Source organism: Narcine bancroftii, chromosome 2 (genome assembly GCF_036971445.1).
Source record: "Narcine bancroftii isolate sNarBan1 chromosome 2, sNarBan1.hap1, whole genome shotgun sequence".
NCBI lineage: Eukaryota > Metazoa > Chordata > Chondrichthyes > Torpediniformes > Narcinidae > Narcine > Narcine bancroftii.
The window spans coordinates 369,200,418-369,227,295 of record NC_091470.1 but is presented as its reverse complement, the minus strand read 5'-3'; the positions used below and the strand labels follow the sequence as shown (position 1 = coordinate 369,227,295).

The 26,878-nt window shown below is 45.7% G+C and overlaps 1 protein-coding gene across 1 annotated transcript in view; it reads right to left on the bottom strand.

The window, feature by feature from the left end:
• Positions 1-26,878, bottom strand: part of LOC138752834 (BTB/POZ domain-containing protein KCTD1) — a 179,292-nt gene that overhangs the window by 76,506 nt on the left and 75,908 nt on the right. Inside the window, exon 2 of the mRNA XM_069915459.1 lies at positions 15,106-15,182. The gene's annotated coding sequence lies outside the window, so the exon portion shown is untranslated. The remainder of the gene's footprint in view (positions 1-15,105; positions 15,183-26,878) is intronic.

Sequence of the window (26,878 nt, the reverse complement as noted above, 5' to 3'; positions counted from 1 at the left end):
TCCTCCTCTTCCCCCTAACCCCCTTCTTCCACCTTTTTAATTCAGGATCCCCTCCCCTCCTCCTCTGCCTCTTGGTCCCTCCACCCCCTAGATCCTCCATTCCCCCGATCCTTCCCCTCAACCCATTTCAATTCCCATCTTGCCCTCTTCTTTCCATGCCATCCTCACCCCTAATCCACCTCTGGACTCTTGCATCAAATCCCAACCTTTCTCCACCACTCATCCTCCTCTCCCTACCTCGATCCTTTATTTCCACCCCCACATCCTACCTCCTGCCCCTTTCCTATCCATGCCCCCCCCCCCCCGTTCCTTCTCCTTAACAAATTCCTGTCCTCAATCCCACCCTCCTTTACCTCAGTCCTACACTCCCACCTTCCCATCCCTTCCTCGTGGAGACACCCGGGTCAATGACAGGACCAAAGACTCAGTGTGTGCGGAGCAGGATTGAGAGAATAGCGGAGGAAAGGTGGGCTACCGAGAGGGGCAAGGAGGGAGAGTCAGTGGGAATGGGAGTTTCAGATTCAAGGGTCGAACGAGAGGTGGGGAATTAACTCAGGAACTGGTGCAGGAATAGAGAAGCAGAGTCAAATTGAGGGTAGGGGCAGAACATTCTGCAGGTGGGTTTAGAGGACATGGAAAGTTCTCCGAGGACCATTGGGTTGTCCTTGTACAATCAGTTGACTCGATGACCTTTTCAGAAGGTGTTCACGGAATACAGAGAGCGGCAGTATGATGGGAAGGGATACAGAGTAGGGTGATTTGGCTCAATGACGGCAGGTAGTGGGCTCCAGGGAGAGGGAGTTTGATAGAGATAAGCTTTTTGGCCAAGGATTCATGGAAACAAGGGGCTGAGAGGGAGGATGGATTTAGCAAAAGGATGGAAATGAGTCACACTTCTCTGAATCTCAACCAACCTAGTTGGCCTGGTCTCACTTGCCTGCATTTGGTCCACATCCTTCTAGACAGTACCTATCCATGTACCCTTTCTACTCGTATAAAAGTCAAAGTTTGTAGATCATTTCTTCACATTAAATTTATGAGGTCAACTATCACATGGATGTTGAATGGGATAAACATCTTATTTGTCAGAGGAGTCGGGAGTTCTGATGAGCTGGAGGCTAGGGCCGAGGTGAGAGTCCAAATTGGAGGCCTCGGGAACTCCGATGGGCAGACAGCTGGGATGGGGTAGGAAGTCCGTGTTCGAGGCGTCGGGGGCTCAATGGGTGGGGCCAAGTTTGGAGGAGCCAGGAGCTCTGATGGGCAGGTGAGAAACCCCTGTTCGAGGCATTGGGACCTCCGAGGGGTGAGCGGCCAGGGCCAAGGTGCAAGACCGAGGTCAATTTTTTACGAGATTTTGTTGGCCAAAAATAGGGGGTTGATTTATATGTGGTATTGACTTTTACACAATTATGTATGGCATCTGTCCAAATCTCCTTTGAATGTTGTAATTTTACTTCCTTCCACTGGCAGCTAGTTCCAGATACAGGTCACCCTCACCAGGTGGAAAAAAGTGCCCCTTGGGATGCTTTTAAACCTTTCCCCTCTCACTTTAAACCAGGGGTTCTCATCCTCTTTCTTTCCACTAAGGTTCTCCCTGGTTAATAAGGGGTTACTTAAGGTGGTATGTGAGTGGGGGAAAAAAAGGTTGAGTACCTATGCCTTCTAGTTCTAAAATTGTCTATCACTTTATCCACTCCCTTCATGATTTTCTAAACCTCTAGAAAGTCATCCTTCTGTCTCCTTGAATAAAAACCCTATAACTCAAGCCCTCCAGTCTATGCAGAGTCCTCATTATCTCTTCTATACCCTTTCCAACTTGTTGATGACCCTTCCTGTAGCTGAGCGACCAGAAGTGCACGGAGACCTCACCACCGAACCTGACACCCTGATGACCTTGACACGGTAGAACAGAAGGATCTGGGAGAAGATACAGAATTCCCTGAAAGTGGCGTCACAGGTGGACAGGGTTGTAAAGAGAGTTTTTGGCATCTTGGCCTTCATAAATCAAAGTTCTGAGTTGGGATGGTGCAGTTGTACAAGTCATTGGTGAGGCAAGATTTGGAGAATAGTGTGCAGTTTCGGTCACCTAACTACAGGAAAGATATCAGTAAAATAGAAAGAGTGCAGAGGAGATTTACTAGGATATTGCTGGGATTTCAGGAATGGAGTTACAGGGAAAGGTTAAATAGGTTAGGATTTTATTCTCTGGATTATAGAAGAATGAGGGGAGATTTGATAGAGGGATTTAAAATTATGAGGGAGACAGATAGAGTAAATGTAGACAGGCTTTTTGCACTGAGGGGAGGTAAGATACAAACCAGAGGACATGGGTTAAGGGTGAAAAGGGAAAAGTTTAAGGGGAACTTCTTCACACAAAGAGTGGTCGGAGTGTGGAATGAGCTGCCAGCTGAGGTGGTGAATGCGGGCTCAATTTTAACATTTAAGAAGAATTTGGACAGATACATGGATGGGAGGGGCATGGAGGGATATGGAATGGGTGCAGGTCAGTGGAACAAGGCAGAAAAATAGTTCAGCTCAGACTAGAAGGGCCAAAGGGCCTTCTGTGCTCCAATGTTCTATGGTTCTATGACCTTAAACCACCCCACAAATGACCACACAAAACCACAACTTCTCTCCAGTCCAAGATGGGTATCATATGTGGAGAAACAAAGTTCAAGGTTCCTTCGAAGATTCAAGGTTCCTTTATTGTCCTGTAATAGTACAGAACATGTAATATTACACGGAACTTCCTTCTGCCTGCTGCAAGGCAGACAAAGAGTCTCCATTAGCCTCGTCCAGCGCCCCTTTCAGTGTGAGTGAGAGAAAAGGAAAAGAGAGTTCCCCTCAGAGTCATTTGAGTGCCCGTGGATTCACCTCCAGCGTTCCTGCAGCCTCTGTCTGTCTGTTCGATCTATCGGCAACCTGAGTTCCAGATCCAAACTTCTGACACAATCAGGAAGCCTTCAGTGCCCGAGGTCCCTTCGGAAGCCCATCTTGCCCTCAGGACCCTCTCAAATCCAGTTCTGAAACCCGGTTCCCATGATCCAGTCACCCTGTGTGGGGTCCCTCAGCAACTGAGCTCCTCGTTGGCCCACCGCCATGATCACTGTCCTGCAGGGTCGTCTCCTCTTCTTCTCCTTCTCATCGGGACGTGATCGCCCTGTTTCTGGAGCCTTGCGCTACTCCCCCAAGTCTGCAGCCCGTCATGGCCACTGCCGAGCACAGGCGCCGCCATCCTGTGCACAGACCTCTGCGTTGTGGATTTTTACACCGTCGGCTTCTTTAACAGGCCATTCAAAGCCTGCGTGAGCCGTCAAGATCAATACCGGGCAGTGGAACCCTGCGGAGCAGCACTGTGCCTCTGCTCCCTGCTCTCCTGGGTCCACACCAGAGGCAGCTCTGCCATCACGATTCACTTCCTTTTCCCCAAATGCAGAAGGGTCATTGACCTTAAAAGTTCGCTCTCTTTCTCTCTCCACAGAGTCACCCGAATCTCTTTTAAATTTAATTTTTAAAAAATGTAGACATACAGCACAGTAACAGGCCCTTTCGGCCCACGAGCCCATGCTGCCCAATTTACACCGGATTGACCTACAGCCTGGGTATGTTTGAATGCTGGGAGGAAACCGGAACTCCGGGGGTAAGCCAACACAGACATGGGGAGAATGTACAAACTCCTTACAGACAGCATTCGAACGCCGGCCCTGATCGCCGGCACTGTAACAGCGTCACACTAACCGCTGTAACTGTGCCGCCCGTAACTTTGTTTCAGATTTTTAACATCTGCAGTGTTCCTGAGTGCCGGCGTCCCAGCGGAACCCATTTCATAATATCACATGGCTGGAAGCACCAATCGAGTTAGATCTCTACACTAAGGCAGGGTAACAATGACGGACCAGAGCCTCCATGGTTCACATCATTACATCAACTTGAATTTACGTAGCACCCTTCAGCCCATAAAATGTTGCAGACTACTTCATACCATGCCTGTAGAAAACAAGTAAAAGTACAATGCTGGAGAAACTCGGCAGGTTAAACAGCATACTTTAGGTAGCAAAAATAAAGATACATAACCAACGTTTCGGGCTTGAGCCCTTCATCGAGGATTTACTTCCTGTAGAGAACAAGAATGTACATCACAACAGTAAAACACGGAAGTCCGCAGACACTGTGGTTGAAGTAAAATCGCAATGCTGGAGAAACTCAGCAGGTCAAACCATCACAATGTTAAAGTCACACATAACAGCTTAGTAACAGAAACCGACGTGGCGCCAAAAAAATAACTGGGTTCTTGGTACAGCAACAGAAAGCATAGCAACAGCGAGCCACGTATATGAGTGTAAACCCCTGCAAAGGGTAGTGGACACAGCCCAGGCAAAACCCTCCCCACCATCTACGGGGAACGCTGCGCACCACCAGGTTCAGGAACAGCTGCTCCCCCTCCACCATCAGACTCCTCAACGACAAACTCAGAGACTCATTTAAGGACTATTTTGCACTTTATTGATGTTTTTCTCTCAGTATTGCAGTCATCTTGTTTACAATTCTTTATTTGTTAACATTTATACAGCTCTTCTTCAGCATAATATTTTTGAACGACAAACGAATAATCATTTGGCCTGGCCCGCAGGGTTGTATGTCTGTACTCTGGCAATAAATGAATTTTCAATTTTGAAGTGAATGGGATTCAAATATTCATGGACAGGAATGTAATTAATATTACACAAGTATTATATGTTCATGGTGTGTTATCTCAATCAACAACCAATTATCAAAGACAACTCCATTTTAAGAAAGGAAAGCGTGTTAACGTAATGTAATAAACACCCAGATTCCCCTCCCTCGCATGCATTTAATTGTACAGCACAGAGGCTGTGTAACTACACAGTAGAAAGAGGGAGCCACGTACTTCACCCAATGCTGCCGCAGAGACAAATAAGAAACGCCTAACTCAGAAATACATGTTCAATGAGGAAGCAATCTGGTAACAATATTCCCATCTCAACAACCCTTCAACTTGCTGGAATATCCCAACCATGGCAAAATGTGCACATTCACAGATGTGGCAGTAGCAGTTGCTTTAAATCAGTGGTTCTCATCCTTTTTCTTTTCACCCACATCCCTCCTTAAATATTCCCTCCGCCATCGGTGCTCTGTGATTAGTAAGGGATTGCTTAAGGTGGGATGTGGGTGGAAAGAAAAACTTTGAAAACCACTGTTTGAATTGTCCCTCATTGACTCGTTATGTGCACGGTTTCAGAACTCCAAAGGAAATGGGCCAATGACCATTTTTCTCAAGCAAAATATTTCAGTAACAATTGGGTCCAGAGCAGTGGTTCTCAACCTTCCCTTCCCATCCACATCCCACCTTAAGCAATCCCTCACAGAGCACTGATGGCATTGGGATTAGTTAAGGAGGGATGTGAGTGGAAAGAAAAATGTTGAGAACTACTGAGTTCAAGCATTGCATTGAATGTCCAGGACAGAAGCAGGCCATTCAGTCCTACCATTTCCCATGCTAGCAGTTCCTCCCATCAGCCTCTCTCTCACAGGCTTCCCATTGCGCCCTGATTGGTCCTTATTTGAGATCACAGTCTGTGGACCATGTGCTCACCCCGCTCCTGTTCACGCTGCTGACCCACGGCTGCATCACCAGATCCAGTTCCAACAGGGTCATCAAGTTTGCAGACGACACGACAGTCGTTGGCCTCACCAGCGGCAATGATGAATCGCACAACAGAGAAGAGGTGGAAAATCTCATGAAATGGTGCAAGAGCAACAACCTGAGTCTCAAACATGGACAAGACGAAGATGATTGTGGACTTCAGGAGGACCAGGGACGACCACCCTCCACTACACATAACAATTCGGCAGTAGAGAGAGTGGAGAGCACCAAGTTCCTTGGAGTTCCCTTAATTAGTGACCTATCATGGAAACTCAATGGTCAGGAAGGCGCAGCTGTGACTGCACTTCCTGAGAAGACTGAGACGGGCAGAGCTATTGGCCGCCATTATGTCAACAATAGATAATAGGTTCAGGAGTAGGCCATTTGGCCATTCGAGCCAGCACCACCATTCACTGTGATCATGGCTGATCATTCACAATCAGTACCCCGTTCTTGCCTTCTCCCCATTTCCCTGGACTCTGCGCTCTTCTACAGGAAATCTATCTGGAGTGCCCTGGGCAGCTTCATCACCGTGCAATACAGTTGTTGCAGAGAAATGGATCAATCCACAGGACCATAAGTGTGGAAGAGAGGATCACTGAAGTCTCCCTTTCCCTTCCATTGACATGATTTTACCAGGATTGTTGTCTGAAGAGGGTGCGCAAAGTGGTTGATGAACCCTTCCACCCCGCACCCAGCCTCTTTCAGCTGCTCCCACTGGGGAAGAGATACAGGAGGATCAGAGCCAGCCCCACCAGGCTGAGGAACAACTTCTTCTCACTGGTAGACAGAATGCTGATCAACCAAAGGAACTGCTCACTGACCCTCCGAGACTCTCATTTGTACAAAACAATATTTATTTGTGTAGATGAATAGTTGTCCTGCATATGTATTGTTTGTCTGTATTGTGTGTTATGTTTGCTTGTGTGAACGCATGTTTAGCACCGAGGACCAGAGAATGCTGTTCCCTCGGGTTGTACTCGTACAATCAGATGATATAATAGTATAGTTAAGAAGGCCTATGGATTTTGGGCTTCATTAATAAAGGGATTGAGTTCAAGAGAGGTCACGTTGCAACTCTACAAGTCTCTGGTGAGACCACACTTAGAGTATTGAGTTCATTTCTGGTCACCTCATTACAGGAAGCATGTGGAAGCTGTGGAGAGAGTCCAAAGGAGATTTACCAGGATGTTGCCTGGATTGGGAAACAAGTCTTTTGAGATAAGGTTAGCAGAGCTGGAACCTATCACTTTGGAGCGTAAAAGGATGAGAGGAAACTTAATTGAGGTCTACAAGATCCTTTTTCCCGGGGCAGGAATAACAAACACAAGGGGACATCTCTACTAAGTGGAGGTAATTTTAGGGGAGACATCAGGGGTATGTTTTTTTTTTAAACACAAAGTGTTGTGGGTGCCTGGAATTCCAAGCCAGGGCTGGTGATGGAGGCCGAAATGTTCGGGGCATTTAAAGGATTCTTAGACAGACACATGGATGAAAGTAAAATGGAGGATTACGAGGTAGGGAGGGTTTAGTATTTATTTTTGGGTGGGAATATATAGGTTGGCACAACATGAGCTGAAAGGCCAGTACTGTGCTTTAGTGTTCCACGTGAACAATCTGAAATTAATAGCCTGATGTATCAAGAAGCTACAGTATTTCCCAGCCTAATGATAGTGGGGCAAAGGTACAGTGTGGTGGATGTAATGGGCCTTCGATAATTCTTTGAACCCTATCGGAAGCAGTGTTTCCAATGAATGACATCAATAGAGGGAAGTGAGACCTCAACCGTTTTGATGACCCTCTATATTGTTATCTGCCTCTATCGTAAACGTACCCAATGACTTGGATCCACGGCAACAAATTCCACAGATTCACCTAAATAATAAAACGTGCATCTTTTCCAGGGTCAACATTTTTAACTACTTGAAACTAACTTCCTAAGTTGTCATCTTGGGATTCCAAGCCATGTCTTGAGATCAATATGTAAAGATCCTGATCATCCCCATCTCCACCATGTTGTCCTGTAACTTCCCCCCATGACAGGGTGTCGAAACTCCAATATATTAATGAGAGGAACATTGCTGTTTCAGAATCCACTGGAGATACAGGGTGAAACTCAAAAGTCTCCGGGCGCTGTGATTGTTGTAAAAACTACTACTTTCTGCATGACGGAGGAACTCAGCCAGTCTTGTAGCGCCCATAGGAGATGGCAAAATATTATCAGCTTCTCTTCAAGGTGTAAACAAAGTGAAGAGAGCAGGAGTCAATGCAGCGCAAGTACATGAGATCCCGGTGGGGAGCCAAACTGGAGCTGGAATCCACAGGCCCCAGACGGCAGCAGAATCGAGTAGCTGTGGAAGCGAGTGAGATCATGGTCACAGAGCTTGAGAGTGGCAGGCAGTGCAGGTGGGGAGCAGTGAGAGAGACTCTCACAGAACTCCCTTGGAAGGGTCGAGGAGAACTTCTTCAGGATTGGCATCCCTCGAAGAGATTTCGCAGTGGATCAATTGCACGGAGTGAAACACAGAAGTCTGCAGCCGCTGTGGTTGTAGTAAAGCACGCAGAAATGTTGGAGGAACTCAGCCAGTCTCGCAGCGGCCATTTTACTTATACCTTGAAGAAGGGCTCAGGCCCGAATCATCGGTGATATATCTTTACCTCCTACGGGCACTGCAAGGATGGCTGAGTTCCTCCAGCATTTCTCTGTGTTGTTACCGCTGGAGGTAGATCCCAGGTTCTGAGGAGCCAATCATGTCGATGAGTGCTGTGCTTTGATGCAATACCTTGCATCGTCCTTGACCTACCTTTCAGAGAGGTTACAATAATTGAAATGGAACCAGCCCACAACCAGGTATTTGTGTACAGTTACACGCTCTGCATTAATCGCTCCAAGGCACCTGAGCCATGTTTTACAAGATCACTGATCCAAACGCTGCTATTTTTACACTTGTTCACTCTATATCCAATGCTTTTTGCCCATCCCTTATTTTCCCAGAGAGTTCTGGTTGGGCCATCCCCCTAAACTACTTGAGTTTGAGTTTTTTTTGACTAATTTCTTTTTAACAACAGGGTTGGAGCCAATTTCGGCCCATGACACCCAATTAACCTACAACCCCCGCAAGTTTTTGGAGGGTGGGAGGAAAAGGGAGCAGGTGGGGGTAAATTCACGCAGGTCACATTGAGACTGCAGGTAGTGTGGATTTGAACCCGGGTCACTGGTACTGTAATAGCGTCGCGCAAACCATGTCACCCCATAGCACAATGAGCACGGTCCTTCTGCGAGCTGTCTTTACAGATTAGCTCTAACATTCACACAGCAGCGTAAAGTAGAAGAGGCCAAAGTACAGAGTTACAGTGAAATGAAAGATTTATTAGTGCCACTGAAGGGGAGTATGAGAGCGCTGCTGAGGGGTTCATTCAGGAGCCTGATGGCTGTGGGGAAGAAACTGTTGGTGCCCCCTTTCACCCTATTGAGCCTTTTCCCCAAGAGGTGGGACGAGCCATATTCTATGGATCTGAGGGCCTTCGCAGCAACGCAGGGCATCTCTTTCCTTTGTTTAACCAGGTGGTGTTTCCAGTGGTTCCATGATCTCCATTATTTTATATTGAATTTAATTGAAATTATATTGATAATTTAAATTCTCTGTCCTGGTGGGATTTGAACATGTGCAATGCATAAATGTGATGGAGAAACTCAGCAGATCACGTAGCCTCTATAGGAAGTAAAGGGTAATCAACCTTTCAGGCTTGAACAACTCTTCTGACGTAGGGTCCAGGCCCAAAACATTGGTTACCTTTAACTTCCTGTGGACGCAGTGTTTCTCCTGCACGTGTGTATTACACTTGATCCCGGTGTATGCAGACTATCTTGTTTAACCCAGATTTAAACATAGTTAATCCTGGGCTTTTGTTTCCTATCCCAGTAGAACGTTTGGTTCACAGTTCAGTGAAGTGAACAAACAGAAAGATACTTGATGCAATTCAAGATTCCTTTATTGTCATGTTATAGTACAGAACGTGTAATATTACACAAAATTGCTTTCTTAAATCAAGTTTATAGTCAGCTGATTGTACAAGTACAAGCTGAGGAAACAGCGTTCTCCTGTGCTCAGTGGACGAAAGTCAAAGTGAGGCAGTGTCTGTGGTTCATTGATCATTCAGGAATCTGATGGCGGAGGGGAAGACGCTGTCCTTGTGCCGCTGGGTGCTCGTCTTCAGGCTCCTGTACCTTTTTCCCAATGGTAGCAGAGTGAAGGGCATGGCCTGGGCATTGGGGGTCCTTGAGGATATAGGCTGCTTTCTTAAGATGCCACCTCTTTAGATGTCCTCGATGGAGCGAAGTCCGGTGCCCGTGATGTCGCAGGCTGAGTTAACCACCCTCTGGAGTTTATTCTTGACCTGAGAGTTGGCACCTCAGTACCAGACAGTGATGCAACCACCCAGAATGCTCTCCTCGGTACACCTGTAGTTTACGAGAATCTTCGGTCACACCTCACAAAGTATAGCCACTGGTGAGCCTTCTTGTTGATTGCATCGACACGGAGGCTCCAGGACTCGAAATTCTTGACCCTCTTCACTGTTGACCCCCTCGATGAGGACTGGGTCATGTTCCTCTGACTTCCTCCACAATCATCTCCTTGGTTTTGCTAATGTTAAGTGCCAGGTTGTTGTTGTGACACCACTCAACGAGCTGATCCATCTCCCTCCGGTTCGCTTCCCCATTGCCGTTTGTGATTCTGCCGACAACTGTGGAGTCATCGGCAAACTTGTAGATGGCATTGGAATTGTGCCTGGCCTCACAGTCGTGGGTGTATAACGAATAGAGTAATGGGCTAAGCTCGCCTCCTTGGGGTGCGCCTGTGTTGATAATCAGTGAGGAGGGGACATTGTTTCCAATGCGTTCTGACTGTGGTCGTCCAATGAGGAAGTCAGGGATCCAGTTGCAGCGGGGTATTCTTATGTGCAAATAGGAAGTAAAGCAGACAAAGAGTTGCCATGGTGGGACAGACTCGATGGGCTGAATAGCTTTGTTCTACTCCTATGTATTATGGTCGAGTCGCCCAGCACCCCTCGCAGTCGGAGAGAAAGATAAGCAGACGAGATTCCCTTTAGAGTCTCCGAGTGTCAGAGCCGCTGAGCAATTTTCTTAGCCTAATAATAACAGCATCAACAACAGCACCTTTTGTTTCAAATATCTCGTTGGATTTCAAATATGATCAGCCATTACCTTCCCAGTGTTACAGCACAGGTCCCTGCACTGAATAAGTCTGTACTTGCATCTGGGAAGCTGTCCTCTCTCCATAGTCCTGTCAGTTGCCTTGTCTCCCATAATTCTGATTCCACCCCACCCCCAACCACCGCCAAATTCCAGATTAGAAAAAAAAACACAAGGCCCTCTTTGCTCCCTTATACCTCGCGCTTCCAATAAAGTTGGAGGTCTTACTTAGCTACAAATCGTCGTATTTTTCTCTCCTGCACCGTGTCCGCCATTCCATTCCCCCCCACCCGCCCTCAGCCCCACTGCCCGGCCTTTTCCCCATAACCTTTAAGGCCCCGGCTAATGAAGAACCTATCAATTTCTCCCTTAAATACACCCAATGACCTGGCCTCCACAACCGCCTGTGGCAACAAATCCCACCCTTAGGGTGAGGAAATTCCTCCGCCTCTCTGTTCGGAGTGGACGCCCTTCAACACTGATATTTATGTCTCATCTTCTCGTGGTAGTAATCCAGTCAGACTCAATTGTCTTTTGAAAGTTCCTCTAGAATCTGCTTCTAACCTCCTGAGCGGGAAAATAATTCACGCCATGTCCTTCATGGTGACAACACCATTAATTTCATATCGTTGTTCTTGGATTAGTTTTTTTTTAATTAATTTAAATTTAGACATACAACATGGTAACAGGTCATTTTGGCCCACTAGTCCGTGCCACCCAATTACATCACATTCCCAGTACGTTTCGACGGTGGGAGGAAACTGGAGCCTCCAGGGAAAACCCACGCAAGCACGGGGAGAGCGTACAAACTTCTTAGAGACAGTGTGGGATTCGAACCTGGGACCCGAATACTGACTCTGTAAAGGCGTGGTGCTAACTGTGCCGCGGTTACAGAAGCAGCTTATTCTTTGATACATATCAAATATACTCAGTGATTTTTACGCCTGTGTGAAGCTTAGCCTTAGATGTTGCTGTTCTAAGAAGACCAACCACTCTTGCTCTCCAAGAGCGTTGTCCCTGCCCTGTTGCCTCTTTATAGTTCTCACACCCTGAAGGGCGATGTCCACAATTGAGCAAGCAGGTATGGAGATTCCAATCAATGACCTTTGTAGGTGCCACCTTGCGTTTGTGGGATCTTGCTGCAGACAAGTTGCCTGTGACGGCTTCATTACACATCATTATCTGGAAATCACGACGACTTAGAAAATTTCAGAATTCAGTGAACAATCCTATATTGAATATTAGGAGCTGGGATGTTACGGTAAAGTTGTATAAGGCATTGGTGAGGCCATATTTGGAGTATTGTGTGCAGTTTTGGTCACCGAACTACAGGAAAGGTATCAATAAGATTGAAACAGTGCAGAGGAGATTTATTAAGGATGTTGCTGAGTTTTGAAGAACTGTGTTACAGGGAAAGGTGAAACAGGTTAGGACTTTATTCCCTGGAGCTTAGTAGATTGAGGGGAGATTTGATCGAGGTTTATAAAATTATGAGGGGGTTGGACAGAGTAAATGTAGACAGGCTTTTCGCTCTGAGGGTCGGTGAGATACAAACCAGAGGACACGGGTTAAGGATGAAAGGGGAAAAGTTTAGGGGAAACTTCTTCACACAGAGATTGGTGGGGGTGTGGAACGAGCTGCCAGGCGAGGTGGTGAATGCGGGCTCAATTTTACCATTTAAGAAGAATTTGGACAGTTACATGGATGGGAGGGGTGTGGAGGGATACGGACTGGGTGCAGGTCAGTGGGACTAGGTTCAGCACAGACTAATGGGGCCGAAGGGGCTTGTTTCCGTGCTGTAGTGTTCTATGGCTTTGTGATTCTAAAATTCACCACATGAAAGCAGGCGCATATTCTTCACATGATCATCCAATCAGTTGATGATTTATACTTGTAACTGTAACTTTCTCCCGTCTTTAATCGAATTTTAAGGCCCAGGTTTTAACTTCTTGGGTGCGGTGGATTGGTGCGCCACTCATGTTCCTGCACTGACTGCCATTGGCATGGTCATGGCTGAATTCCATCCGCTGAGTCCACCCCAAGGCTACAACGGTAGGCAGCAGACAATAATGGGTGTAGAGTTACTGGTCAGAATGGCAGATGGTCACTTCGGGCAGACATTAATGAGCCAGATGGGTTTCCAGGCAATGCTGTGGTTTCATTAATGAATCCGGAGTAATTATCCCCAACTGCTGTGGCAGGAATTAGATCTCCATCCCTCAGATCCACAATCCAAACCTTTTGATACCAGCCTACCAAAATCCACCATTGAATCGTGGATATCAAGAAAATCTAACACGTCAGCAATGCAAGAGAAATTAACTCTCAAATACTCAAATCCTGAAAGAAACATAAATGCCAATGAGTTTGATTAAATGGATAATCTAGTCTTGAGGCAATGATTATGGTTCAGGGCTCTTCTATGACAATAAAATGTTTATAAAATGGGTTTCATTCAGGGGAATGTAGATTTCAGGGACATCTGCAGGAAAAGTAGACATTATGGAGAAATAGTGAGGAACGAAGGGCTAAAAAGAGGTTCAATAATAAAAGCAACATCTGGAAAAATTAAAAGGATTCAAAGTCGATAAATTACCTGTTTCTAACATTGATGGTAAAATACGTCACTCTCTGTCCACACACTACCCCCCCCCATCCCCACATTCCATCCCCGTCTCCACTCTCCCCCACCCCCACCACTGTCCCCACATAGCCCTGTGTCTCCACATCCCCTTCCCCCTATCCCCACACTTCCCCCCCAACCCCACACTCTTCCCCCCCCAGATCCACAGTACCCCCCCATTCCTACACTCCCCTGTCCCCATACTACCTCCACTGTCCCCACATTCCACCCATTACCTGGCTGTCCAACACTCCCCTCTCCCATACTCCCCCTGAATGGTGGAGTGGCCATTTAAGAGACTCTTAGACAGGTACATGGATGAAAGAAAAATCGAGGGTTATGAGGTAGGAAGGCTTCTATTTTTTTTGGAAGGAATATGTAGTGTTCAGTTCTGGTCACCTTGATACAGGAAGGAGGTGGGTGCTTTAGAGAAGGTGCAGAGGAGATTTACCAGGATGTTGCCTGGATTGGAAAATACGTCTTATGAGGCAAGGTTAACAGAGCTGGGTTATTTTTCCTTTGGAGTGTAGAAGGATGGGAGGAGACTTGTTAGAGGTCTACAAGATTATGAGAGGCATAGATAGGGTGGACAGCCGGCACCTGTTTCCCAGGGCAGGGTCAGCAAACACTAGGGAACATCTCTACAAAGTGAAGGGAGGGGAGACATCAGGGGTAAGTTTTTTTATGCAGAGAGTTGCAGGTGCCTGGAAGGCCTTGCCAGGGATGGTGGTGGAGGCTGAAACATTCGGGGCACTTAATAGACTCTTAGACAGGCACATGGATGGAAGAAAAATAAGAGGGATACGGGGTTGGGAGGGTTTAGTACGTTTTTAAAAGAATATATGTGTCAGCACAACATCGAGGGCCAAAGGGCCTGTGCTGTAGTGTTCTATGTTCTATGAAAGGCTGAATGGCCTTCTCCTACTTAAGAGCACATAACAGGCTTGTCGTCCACATGTCTGTGCTGAACACGATGCCCAGATTCAACTCAGACAATGCTGCTTGGACTGATGGATGTCCCTCCATCCCCTGCATGTTCACAAGTCTGTTAGAAGCCTCTTAAACGTGACTGTTGACCTGCTTCCACCACTTCCCCCGGCAGTTCCTTCCAAGCTCTGTGTAAAATATCTGCCCCGCGCATCTCCCAAAACCTCACCCCCCTCACCTTAAATGTGAATCCACTTCTGTGCAACTTGTTTACCCTGGGGAAAAGATTCTACCAGATGTTTATACACCTCCGTTAGGCCTCCCTTCAGCATTGTTTGAATTCTTGGACTATGAACAAGGTGGGTGCATCTAGCTGGTGAGACCTTTTAACAAGCTAGCACAGGTGTGATAGGTTGAACAGCCTCCTTCCAGTCTGTATCATTCAATAGGTGAGTTTTCACTGCTGTTAAAATCTCGCACTGGCTACTCCAGAGGATTTTAAGACCCTTTATTCTCTGAAAGGCTGTTCATTGATTCCCCAAGATGCTGATTCACTCTCTCTATTTTCCTGTCCCATCAAAGAGTAATACTTCAGGAAGAAGCTGTTTCACCCAAAACCATGGACATTTCACTTGATTCAAATGATGCTGGTAAAACAAGAGAAAGTTTGCAGACCTGTATAATCACGAGACCAATTTCCTTATGAAAATCAAATGGAGGATGCTAAAATTGCTCAGCCAGTCAGGCAGCATCTGTGGAGAGAGAACCAGAATTAGCATTTCATGTACAAGACATTGGTGAGGCCAAATTTGGGGTATTATGTGCACTTTTGGTCATCTCACTACAGGAAAGATATCAATAAGATAGAAAGAGTGCAGAGATTTACTGGGATGTTGCCCGGACTTCAGGAACGGAGTTACAGGGAAAGATTAAACAGGTCGATGCACATTGATGTAATCACGAAGAAGGCTCGCCAGCGGCTATACTTTGTTAGGTGTTTGAGGAGATTCGTTACGTCACCAAAGACTCTCGGAAACTTCTACAGGTGGACCGCGGAGAGCATTCTGGCAGGTTGCATCACTGCCTGGTACGGAGGCACCAACTCTCATGTCATGAATAAACTCCAGAGGGTCGTTAACTCGGCCTGCGACATCACGGGCACCAGACTTCACTCCATCGAGGACGTCAACCTGAGGCGGTGTCTTAAAAAAGCGGCCTCTATCCTCAAAGACCCCCCACCACCCAGGCCAGGCCCTCTTCACTCTGCTACCATTGGGGAAATGGTACAGGAGCCTGAAGACGAGCACCCAGCGGCACAAGGACAGGTTCTTCCCCTCCGCCATCAGATTCCTGAATGGACAATGAACCACAGACACTGCCTCACTTTTTGTGCACAATTTATCTTGTTCTCATTTTACTTTAATTTTTATAGTCCTGGCATAAGATGGTTATAATAGGAATGTTTCTCTATGACACGCTGCCGCACAACACCAAATTTTATGACTTGTTCATAACAATAAATTCTGATTCTAAGGTTAGGACTTTATTCCCTGAGTGTAGAAGAATGAGGGGAAATTTGATAATGTTATTTAAAGTTATGAGGCGATAGACAGAGTAAATGCAAATAGGCTTTTTCCACGGTTGTGTGAAATACAAACCAGAGGACATGGGTTAAGGGTGAAAGGGGAAAGGTTTAGGGGGAACTTCTCCACACAGAGAGTGGTGGGGGTGTGGAATGAGCTGCCCACTGAGGTGATGAATGGGGGCTCAGTTTTAACATTTGAGAAGAGTTTGGACAACCACGTGGATGGGAAGGGTAGGGAGGGATACGGACTGGGTGCAGGGCAGTGGGACGAGGCTGAATAACAACTTGGCACGGACTAGAAGGGCCGAAGTATGTGTTTTCTGTGCTGCAATGTTGAGTGGTTTGAGGTTGATGGCCTGTTATAAAAGTTCAGATTCATTGTCAGAATACAAATGTGACATCACATCCAACCCTGGATTCTTTTTCCTGTGGGCCAGGCAGAATTTCTACTTATCGGTGGTGCCAAAAAACAACTGTACTCAAGAAAATATATGTATATAAGCGATAGAAATGTAAATCAAGAAAGTGCAAACAAACTGACTGTACAATACAGAAAATAAATATTCAGCAATAAATATTGTGCAAAGTCAGAGAGAGGAAAATAATCAATAACGTGACAAGTAAGAGTCCTGAAATGAGCCCCTGATTGAGTTTGTCGTTGAGGAGTCTGATGGTGGAGGGGGAGCAGCTGTTCCTGAACCCACTGGTGTGAGTCTTGTGGCACCGACCCCTCTTTATAGAGCCTTAGAATCAATCAGCATTTATCGTCATGAGTAAGTCATGAAATTTGTTGTTTTGCGGCAGCGTCACAGAGCAAACATTTCTATAAACCACCTGACAACAATAAATAAAAATAGTGCAGGAAAACGTCAAAGGCCGTGTCTTTGGTTCATTGACCATTCAGGAATCTGATGGCGGAGGGGAAGAAACCGTCCTTGTGCCACTGAGTGCTCGTCTTCAGGCTCCTGGACCTTTTCCCCGATGGTAGCAGAGTGAAGAGGGCCTGGCCCTACAAAGTGAAGGGAGGGAAGTTTAGGGGAGACATCAGGGGTAAGTTTTTTTATGCAGAGAGTTGCAGGTGCCTGGAAGACCTTGCCAGGGATGGTGGTGGAGGCTGAAACATTCGGGGCACTTAATGGACTCTTAGACAGGCACATGGATGGAAGAAAAATAGAGGCCTGGCCTTGAGGATAGAGGCCGCTTTCTTAAGACGCCACCTCTTTAGATGTCCTCAATAGAGCGAAATCCGGTGCCCGTGATGTCGCAGAGTTAACAACCCTCTGGAGTTTTTCTTGTCCTGAGAGTTGGCACCTCCGTACCAGCCCGAATGCTCTCCATGGTCCACCTGTAGAAATTTACGAGAGTCTTCGGTGACGTCCCGAATCTCCTCCAACACCTCACAAAGTACAGCCGCTGGCGAGCCTTCTTGGTGATCACATTGATATGGAGCCTCCATGTTTCGGAGACATTGACACCGGGAATTTGATGCTCTTGACCCTCTCCACTACTGATCCCCTGATGAGGACTAGTTTGTGTTCTCCTGACTTCCACCTGAAGTCCACAATCATCTCCTTGGTTTTGCTAACAGTGAGTTCAGGGTTGTTGATGTGACATCTCTCAATGAGCTGATCTATCTCCCTCCTTCATTGCCATTTGTGATTCTGCCAACAACTGTGGTCTCATCAGGAAAACTTGTAGATGGCCTTGGAATTGTGCCTGGCCAGACAGTCATGGGTGTATAACGAGTAGAGCAGTGGGCTAAGCACACATCCTTTCTTTATATTTTTCAATATTTTTATTAACATTGAAATTTCACAACCAAAAATAGAGAACATACAGATACATGTTAAAAGTCAAAAGGTACACTACACTTCAATCATATCATTTCATCTAAGGTTCCCCAAATTTTAATCAAACAGATTATATTGTATTAATACTTTATTTATTATTAAAAAAGGAAAATCTAAACCCAAGACCAAGAAAGAAGCTGTTTGGCTAATAAAAAGGAAGACAGAATTCTTATCAGATTGATAAATAAGCTCATTAGACAACACTTCAACCTTCGTAACAAATCAAAGATTATGAAATTAATTCAAAAAGGGTCCCCACCGTGTTTGAAAATTTCAATTCAAATCAGAAATTGAGCATCTAATCTTCTCTAAGTTTAAACATGACCTGACATGACATGATTAGGTGGGATAGCATCCCTCCATCTGAGCAACACCACCCGTCCAGCCATAAGAGAAACAAAAGCTAATACATGAAGCTCGGATGTTATTAAAGTTTCTTTAGAATTAAAAGCTGTAGGGAGCCTCTCTTATCCCCAAAAACATATCATAAATCACGCATCCTTGAGGTTCACCTTTGTTGATAGTCAGTGATGAGGAGACATTGTTTCCAATTCGTTCTGAGTGTTCTGCAGGGAATAGGGTCCTTCATTCACAGTGACTCTTTGCCGTTCTAAACGAATCCCGTTTGCCTGCATTTGGACTGAGGCCTTCTAGGCCTTGCCACGTGCATGCTTACTATAAGGGGCACCAGAATACACCAACAGCGACTCTTTGTCTCCCTTACAACAGGCAGAAGGAAATTTCCATAAGACATCAGAGCAGAAATAGGCTATTCAGCCCATCGAATCTGCCCCTTCATTTGATCATGAGGTGATCCATTTTCCCACTCAGCCCCACAGAGATTTCCCCTCAGCCTTCTCCCCATAACCTTTGATCTCCTGCTTAATCAAGAACCCTTAAATATGACGTTCTGTACCATTACATGACAATAAAGCAATCTTCTTGTGCAGAGAGACCTGGGAGCGCTGTCTGCAAGGAGGTTGCACATTCTCCCCGTGACCCAATGGGTTTCCAATTTATTGTCAGAGAACATACATGACATCACATACAACCCTGAGGTTCCTCTTCCTGCGGACGCAGCAGAATCACCTCTCATTGGTAGTGCAAAATATAAACTGTACACAGGTGTGTATATAGTTGCTCCGGTTGTATACAAGTGCTCTTGTTTCCACCCGTGTTCCAAAGAACTATGGAGTTAGTAGGTCATATGGGTGCACTTGCGCAGAGCAGACTCTTAGGCCAGAAGGGCCTGTTATCATGCTTGGATGTCTAAATTAAAATTAAATATATCTATTTCTGGGCGCTTGCAAAATTAGCTGCCTACTTTACAGGAGGGGTACACCTCAACAAGTACCTGATTGGTATGCAGCGTTTTCGAACCTTCTGAACTCCTAAAATGAGCAATGGGAATGGAAATCCATTCATTTAACCCAATGGTTCTCAACCTTTTTCTTTCCACCTTAAGTAATCCCTGTGCCATCGGTGCTCCATGGATAGTAAGGGGTTGCTTAAGGTCGGTAGAAAGAAAAAGGTTGAAAACCACTGTTTTAATCGTCCCTCTTTGACTCATTCTGTGCACGGTTTCAGAACTCCAAAGGAAATGGCCCAATGACCATTTTTCTCAAGCAAAATATTTGCAGTGATTGTAGTGCAGTGATTCTCAACCTTCCTTTCCCACCCACATCCCACCTTAAACAATCCCTTACTAATCACAGAGCCCTGATGGCAGAGGGATTACTTAAGGTGGGATGTGAGTGGAAAGAAAAAGGTTGAGAACCTCTGATTCAGTACCTCTTACAGTAGTTGAGGTACCAAATCCCCAAAACTAGTTCAGTTTAACTTAATTCATAAAGCTCAGAAGATGATTAAAGTTTGTATGTTTCTTTTTCAGAATTCAGATTTATTGTTGGAGTACGTACATGACATCACATACAACCTTGAGATTATTTTTTCTGCGAGTGAGGCAGAATTATCATTAATTGGTAGTGCAAAAAATAACTGTACAAATAAAGAATGTAAACAAACTGACTGTGCAATACAGAGAGAATAAAAATATCAATAATGTGCTAATTAAGAGTCCTTAAAAGAGTCCTTGATTGAGTTTACTGTTGAGGAGTCTGATGGTGGAGGGGTAGCAGCTGTTCCTGAATCTGGTGGTGCGAGTCTTGTGGCCCCGACACCTCTTTCCTGATGGCAGCAGCGAGAACAGAGCGTGTGCTGGGTGGTGTGGATCCTTGATGATCAGCAGCGTTCCCTATAGATGTTCTCGATGGTGGGGAGGGTTCTGCCTGTGATGTGCTGGGCTGTGTCCACTACCTTTTGCAGAGTTTTACACTCAGGGTAGCGGTGTTCCCGTATCAAACCATGATGCAGCCACAATTCTGAAGAAATTTTCCAGGGTTTCTGGTGCAATATCAAACCTCCTCCAACCCCTGGGGATAGTGACTTCCAAGAACTTAAATTTGCTCATCCTCTCCACCTCTGATCCCCCAGTGATCACTGGATTGTAAACCTCTGGTTTTCCTTTCCTGAAGTCAACAATCAGCTCCTTAGTTTTGGTGACCTTAAGTGCAAGGTTGTTGTTGGTGCACCATTCAGCCACGTTTTCAATCTCCATCCTGTTCGCTGACTCATCCCCATCCTTTATACACTGCGTGATTCTTCTGAGCCTGGAAAGCACTCCTACTGCGAACTTACGGCACATTCCGCAGAGAGAGAGGACTGTTACACATGGAGGAGTTGGGTGACTGCGCCCTGTCCGAACTAATGAATGATATGCTTTGCCTAGCACCTGGCCTCCGGCCAGATATGTTATTCGAACAACTCTTCCTGGAGAGAATGCCAGAAGTCCTCTTATTATTGCAGAGTTCTTTCAAAGACCCCAGGGCAGTAGCTGCAGAGGCAGACGTCCTGTGGCTGGCAAAAAAACACACCAAAAGGTCTTCAGGCAATGTCACTACATCACAGTTGTCTGCACCGAGCACCTCCATTGTTGACGCTATTTCCCAAGCCAATGCTCTCAATGCACCAGCTCCTATAACCAGGCAAAATCTCAAGTCAGGCAGACAGCCTGTCGACACTTCCACCTGGTGTTTTTTTAGCACCATCGTTGGGAAATCAATGCATGTGGGTGCTGCCACTCTGTGCGTTCTCGGGAAACGCCCTGGCCAACTGTTCTTAATGGCTGCAACGGATGGCCGAAAATCTATGAGCCTTCTATAGGTTTTGGATCAGCTATCCTGATGTAAATTTTTGTTGGACACAGGATCGGAGGTTAGTGTTTTTCCACCAACCAGTTTGATGCACGTTAACCTACCCTTATCCTCCAACTCACACCAGTCAATAGTTCCAACATACCCATGTATTGCACTAAAAAAACGAATGCTGAGTTCGTGGGGAACATTTACACATGACCTTTTACTATAGCGGCAGTGACACGACCACTACTTGGACCTGATTTCCTTTGAGCTCATTCGTTCACGGTGGATTTAAAAGGGCGTCAGCTGGTGGATACTACCACCTTTCAAATTATTCGCCTGGCAGAATCGCGTGCTCCTGCGCTATGCCTTCAAGTCCTGCATAAGACTGTTGAGAAGTTCTCCAGACTCGTAGAAGAGTTTCCTGAAATTGCAACTCTGCAGTTTTCGACCCCCACCGCGAAACATGGAGTAACTCACCATATTTCTACCAAGGGACCTCCCATTCATGCTAAGGCACATCACTTGCCTCCAGAGAAACTGCAATTAGTTAAACAAGAATTCCACAAAATGGAAGAGCCGGGGATAATTCGCAGGTCTGACAGCCCATGGGCGTCTCCATTACATTTAATCCAAAAAACACTGGAGGGTGGAAACATTGTGGAGATTATAGACAGCTCAATGATGCCACTATACCGGATCGCTGCCCTATTCCCCATATTCAAGATTTTTCAGTGAATCTGCATAAGGCGAAAATCTTTTCAAAAGTGGACTTGGTGTCAGTGGAACCGGACGACATTGCGAAAACAGCAATAATTACCCCTTTCAGATTGTTTGAATTTTTACTATGCTGTTTGGGGTTTAAAAAAATGCAGCTCAGACCTTTCAGCGAGTTATGGATGCAGTAGGGTGTGGCATGGCAATGTTTTCATTTATCTAGACGACATATTAGTCACCAGTAAAACTAAAGAAGAGCACCTGGAACACCCTTTAGACATCTGCAAGAATTTGGACTGACCATCGATCCAAATAAATGTGTTTTCGGACAACAGTCCATAGAATTCCTGGGGCATACAGTCACCGACAAGGGTGTGGTTCCGCTGCCTTCCAAGATCGATGCCATGACTGAATATTCCAGACCAACCACTGTCAAAGATCTGCAAGAGTTCTTGGGCAGGCGAAAAACTACTGCCAACAACTTCATGCACTGCCGTCAAGCTTCCCCCTCATCGTGCATGTCCTTCTGTACATGGGACACTGCATTTAACAGGTAAGTGCCCTTTCTGACCATTAATTTGTGCTCCATTTGTGGGTGTAGGGCGTATACCCCCAAATGGAGGACAAATTAATGTCTGGCTCGAGGTGGCGCCGGGTGGAGGACAGAAGGCTGGACTGACTGGCCTAAAACCGGACATCTGGCCACCCTACCCAGCAATCCCCGTCCAACACTTCCTCCTCCCCCAGTCTAGCCCTTCCCCTATTGTCCAGACCAACCCTACTTCCAGTCCCCTGCCCAGCACTGGGGTTCCATACCTGGGGGTTGATAAGGGACCATGTAGTCCCTGAAGGGGTCGACAGTCTAAAAAAGTTTGGGGACCCCTTCTTTAAATGATGGGGTCACGCACGCCTTAAATGGATGAGACGCACACTTATACGGAAGGAGCAGTTCATGAAGTGGGTGTAAGTGACCAGGGGTTGATTAACTCACGAAAACCTTTGCTTTGGTTCTTCAGAGAAATGACCTTTTTAGTCAAGGGCCTTCTTCAGCAATTAGAACCCCTTTCTCGGGTCAGTCGAAGTGGAGAGCAGTATTTCTTCTGCAACTTTAAAATCCTTTTTGTGGGTCAATTCAAGGAGTATCTCATCCCTCAGTAAGCAAAAGGAGGAAATCTGACAATTCCATCTATAACCACACCACGAGGCCGAGTGGATTTCTCAATCTCACAAAGGAGGTCGTAGAGCTGTTCCTCTTGTGCTGCCTTCATAAAATGGCCTCTTGAACAAAATGTGTACTTGTAGCGAGTGGCGAAGCAATGAAGAACACGAGACGCTATGACCTGACCAGTTTGAATATCCGAGATTCGCACATGCCCCATGTCATGTGACTCCTGGTAATGACGTGGCTCCCAGAAACCTTAGCGTCACCAGTCCCTGGGGAACTCCCAGGCCCCCGAAGCTCCGGTGAGGTAAGTAGTGGGCACAGTCCGCCACAACTGTCTTTTTACGAAGCTGGTCACATGGTTTCTGCTTCAGGGCTTCTTCCCATCACTGTGCTAAAACGGGTCAAGCAAAGGATGTGCTGCCTCCGAAGCCCACTGCTAGTTCACAGTCACTTACCAAATCCTGCAGGCGTTTGCCACATCTGATCTCTTAAAGTGACAGCCCCACACAAATAAAATGAACTAGAAAATGTGGGGGTCAGATGAGAGTGAATTTGAACTTGAGCGAGCAGTGGTGGTTCATTTAGAGGAGAAAGGTTCCAGGTTTGCATTCCTGACGCCAGGCCTATAAAATTAAGTTAAGTTTAGAAACATACAAATTCCTGTGGGGACCCTTCCTGAATTACTTTCATAATCTCTGATTTGATATGAAGGTAGAAGTTTTTCTGATAAGGATTCTGTCCTTTTTTTTGCCAAAAAGTTTCACTTTTGGGAGTGGGTTTAGATCTTTTTAAATAATAAAATATTAATACAGTGTAATCTGTTTGATTTGAGAATGTGGGGAACCTTGGATGAAATTATATGATTAAAGCGTAATGTATCTTTTTAACTTTAAACGTGTATCCTGATGTACTCTGTATTTTTCGATGTGGAATTTCAATATTAAAAAAATATTGAAAAAGAAAGAAAAATGTACAAATGGACTCAGTTTAATGAAGTTTTATGTCCCCGAGTCTGGTGCCTTCAGCTACAAGATTGAAACCTGGCTATAATTCAAAGAAAATTAAATCACTGAGGCAGGTGATGCTGAAGGAACAGAGACTGATCGACTGAATTAATATTGTCACTGAACAATTGCAATCATGTTTTATTGTGAGGAAAATCTGTCCAGAAATATTTCACATGCCCTTGATTTAAACCAGTGGGTTCCAACCTTTTCCTTCCCACTCACATGCCACTTTAAGTAATCCCCATGCCATCAGTGCTCTGTGGGTTTCTTAAGGTGGGATGAGAGTTGGAAAAATAGTTGAGAACCACTGCTCTAGACCCAATTGTTACTGAAATATTTTGCTTGAGAAAAATTGTCTTTGGCCCATTTCCCTTGGAGTTATGAAACCATGCACATAACGAGTCAATGAGGGACGATTCAAACTTTTTCGTTCCACCATATACCACCTTAATTAATCCCTTACTAATGTTATGAGGCCAGAGGACCCATAAACCCAGCAGCAATAGATATTCACCAAGACCAATGGTTAAACAAAAGTTGCTTTTAATTATCTTTAAAGATGAAAACAAAATCACACTTTAACTTAACTTAACTAACCTAACTTAACCCCCTTCTAATTCTAAGCGCACGTGTATGTAATGTGTGAGTAAGTTCAGAAAAGTTCTTTGGTTCACTGTCCAATCTCACTTCTCATTCCTCCAAGTTCACTGGTTGCAGGCAATTCTTATACTGTGCACAGAATTTAACATGTAGAAAGTTCACCAGATTTTGGTGCTTGAAAGGTAAATGGTTACCACTCAGGAAGGTTCTTGTCAGTTTTCAGAGAGAAATTTGTTGTTCCAGGACATCCACAACTGATGTACGTGTCTTGCTGACAAAACTTTCCCCCTTCAGATGATAACCTCTTTCTTTCAGGTCACCACAGACTTCCTTTTTGTTTCCCTTATTGTAAGGGAAACATTAAACAGCCAGTCCTCTTCTCTTGCATGAACCACAAGGGCTTTGACCAGGCCGTCTTCCAAATGGGGTTTTCCACAAGCTTGCCAGCTTGACTGTTTCAGTCTCAGCTACTTCTCCTGGCTGTAACCCTGAAGAAGCGATCTCTGTGTGTGTGTGTGTGTCTCTCTCTCTTGTATGTTCTCCCCGTGTCGATGTGGGTTTCCTCTGGGTATTCCAGTTTCCTACCACAGTTGAAAAACATACTGGGATTGGAGGTTAATTGGTGTATTTGCGTGGCACGGGCTCATGGGCCAGAAGGGCCTGTGACCGTGCTGTACGTCTACTTTTAAAATAACCTCCAAATTCCGTTTTCGGGTGGCCGAGTAGATCACGTAACATTACTACAGCAACCCCAGTTCAACTCTGCTTCTGACCACAAGGAGTTTGTACGGTTACCCTATGGGTTTCCTCCAGGTGATCTGGCAACCCAGTGTCTAGTGTGAGTAATTTGACCTCTGATCCCCTTGCTGGTTTTCTCCTGTGGTCTCCTTCCCTGCAGGGTATTCTCACAGACATTCTTTCCAAAAAAATTTTTAATTTAGAGATACTACATGGTAACAGGCCCTTCCGGCCCCCAATCCTGCAATGCCCGATTACATCCATGTGACCAGTTACCCTCTCACCCTGTATGTCTGCTACGTGGAAGGACACCGGAGCACCTAGAGGAAACCAATGCAAACATGGGAAGTAAAATAAGAACGTCTGCAGACACAACACTGGAGAAACTCAGCAGGTCAAACAATGTCCTTTATACAGCAAAGATCAATTTACATTTCGGGCTTGAGCCCTTTGTCAAGGTACAACAAAATGTAGACAGACTCCCGAACAAAATGGTGGGGGGAAGGGGTACAATCCCACAGGAAGGAGGTAACAGGTGGATAAGGGAGGGGGGAATACCAGCAAACAGCTGTGTGACCCCCCTGGGCTGTTTGACCCCCCTGGGTTCCTCCAGCAACTCAGTTTTTGATGCAGATTCCAGCATCACAGTCTTTTGTGCATCCTAAAGCCAGATGGATTTTTCCTCCTCAGATACAGCCTGACCTGCTGAATATTTCCAGTATATTTTCTGATTCCGCTTACAGTATAATTTGGTTTTCATCAGCCTAGCAAATCTTTGCTGATCTGTTTCCAACACATTAAAGTCCTTCCTTCGATATAATGACCAGTTTTGTACACAGCACTGCAGATAGCCTGCCATGGTTATTGTAGATCAGTGGTTCTCAACCATTTTCTTCCCACTCACACCCCACTTTAAGTAATCCCTGTGCCCTCGGTGCTCTGTGATGAGTGAGGGGTTGCTTAAGGTGGGATGTGAGTGGGAAGAAAAAGTTTGAAAATCCCTGTTTTAATCGTCCCTCGTTGACTCGTTATATGCAGGGTTTCAGAACTCCAAAGGAAATGGGCCAATGACCATTTTTCTCAAGCAAAATATTTCAGTAACTATCGGGTCTAGAGCAGTGATTCTCAACCTTCCTACCCACATCCCACCTTAAGCATCACAGAGCCCCGATGGGATAGGGATTACTTAAAGTCGGATGTGAGTGGAAAGAAAAAGGGTGAGAACCTCTATTACAGCTCCAGTGACCTGGGTTTGAATCTGATGCTGGCTGTGAGGAGTTTGTGCGTTCTCCCTGTGACCTGGGTGGGTTGTCTCCAGCTGCTCCAGTTTCCTCCCAATCCTCCAAAAAACCTCTGGTGATAGTAGTTTAATTGGTGTATTTAGACAGTGCAGGTTTCATGGACTGGAAAGGCCTGTTATGTCTACATTATTATATGGTACTACCTGTGTAGTGAAGCACAAGCTCCCAACTTGTACATTCGGTTGCGCCAGAAATAAACAGTGGCCTCTGGAACTGTCGACACAAAGTCCCCAGTCACATCTAACTCAGAAGGTCACTCTCTCTCACCCTCCAGTTGGTGAATTAAAG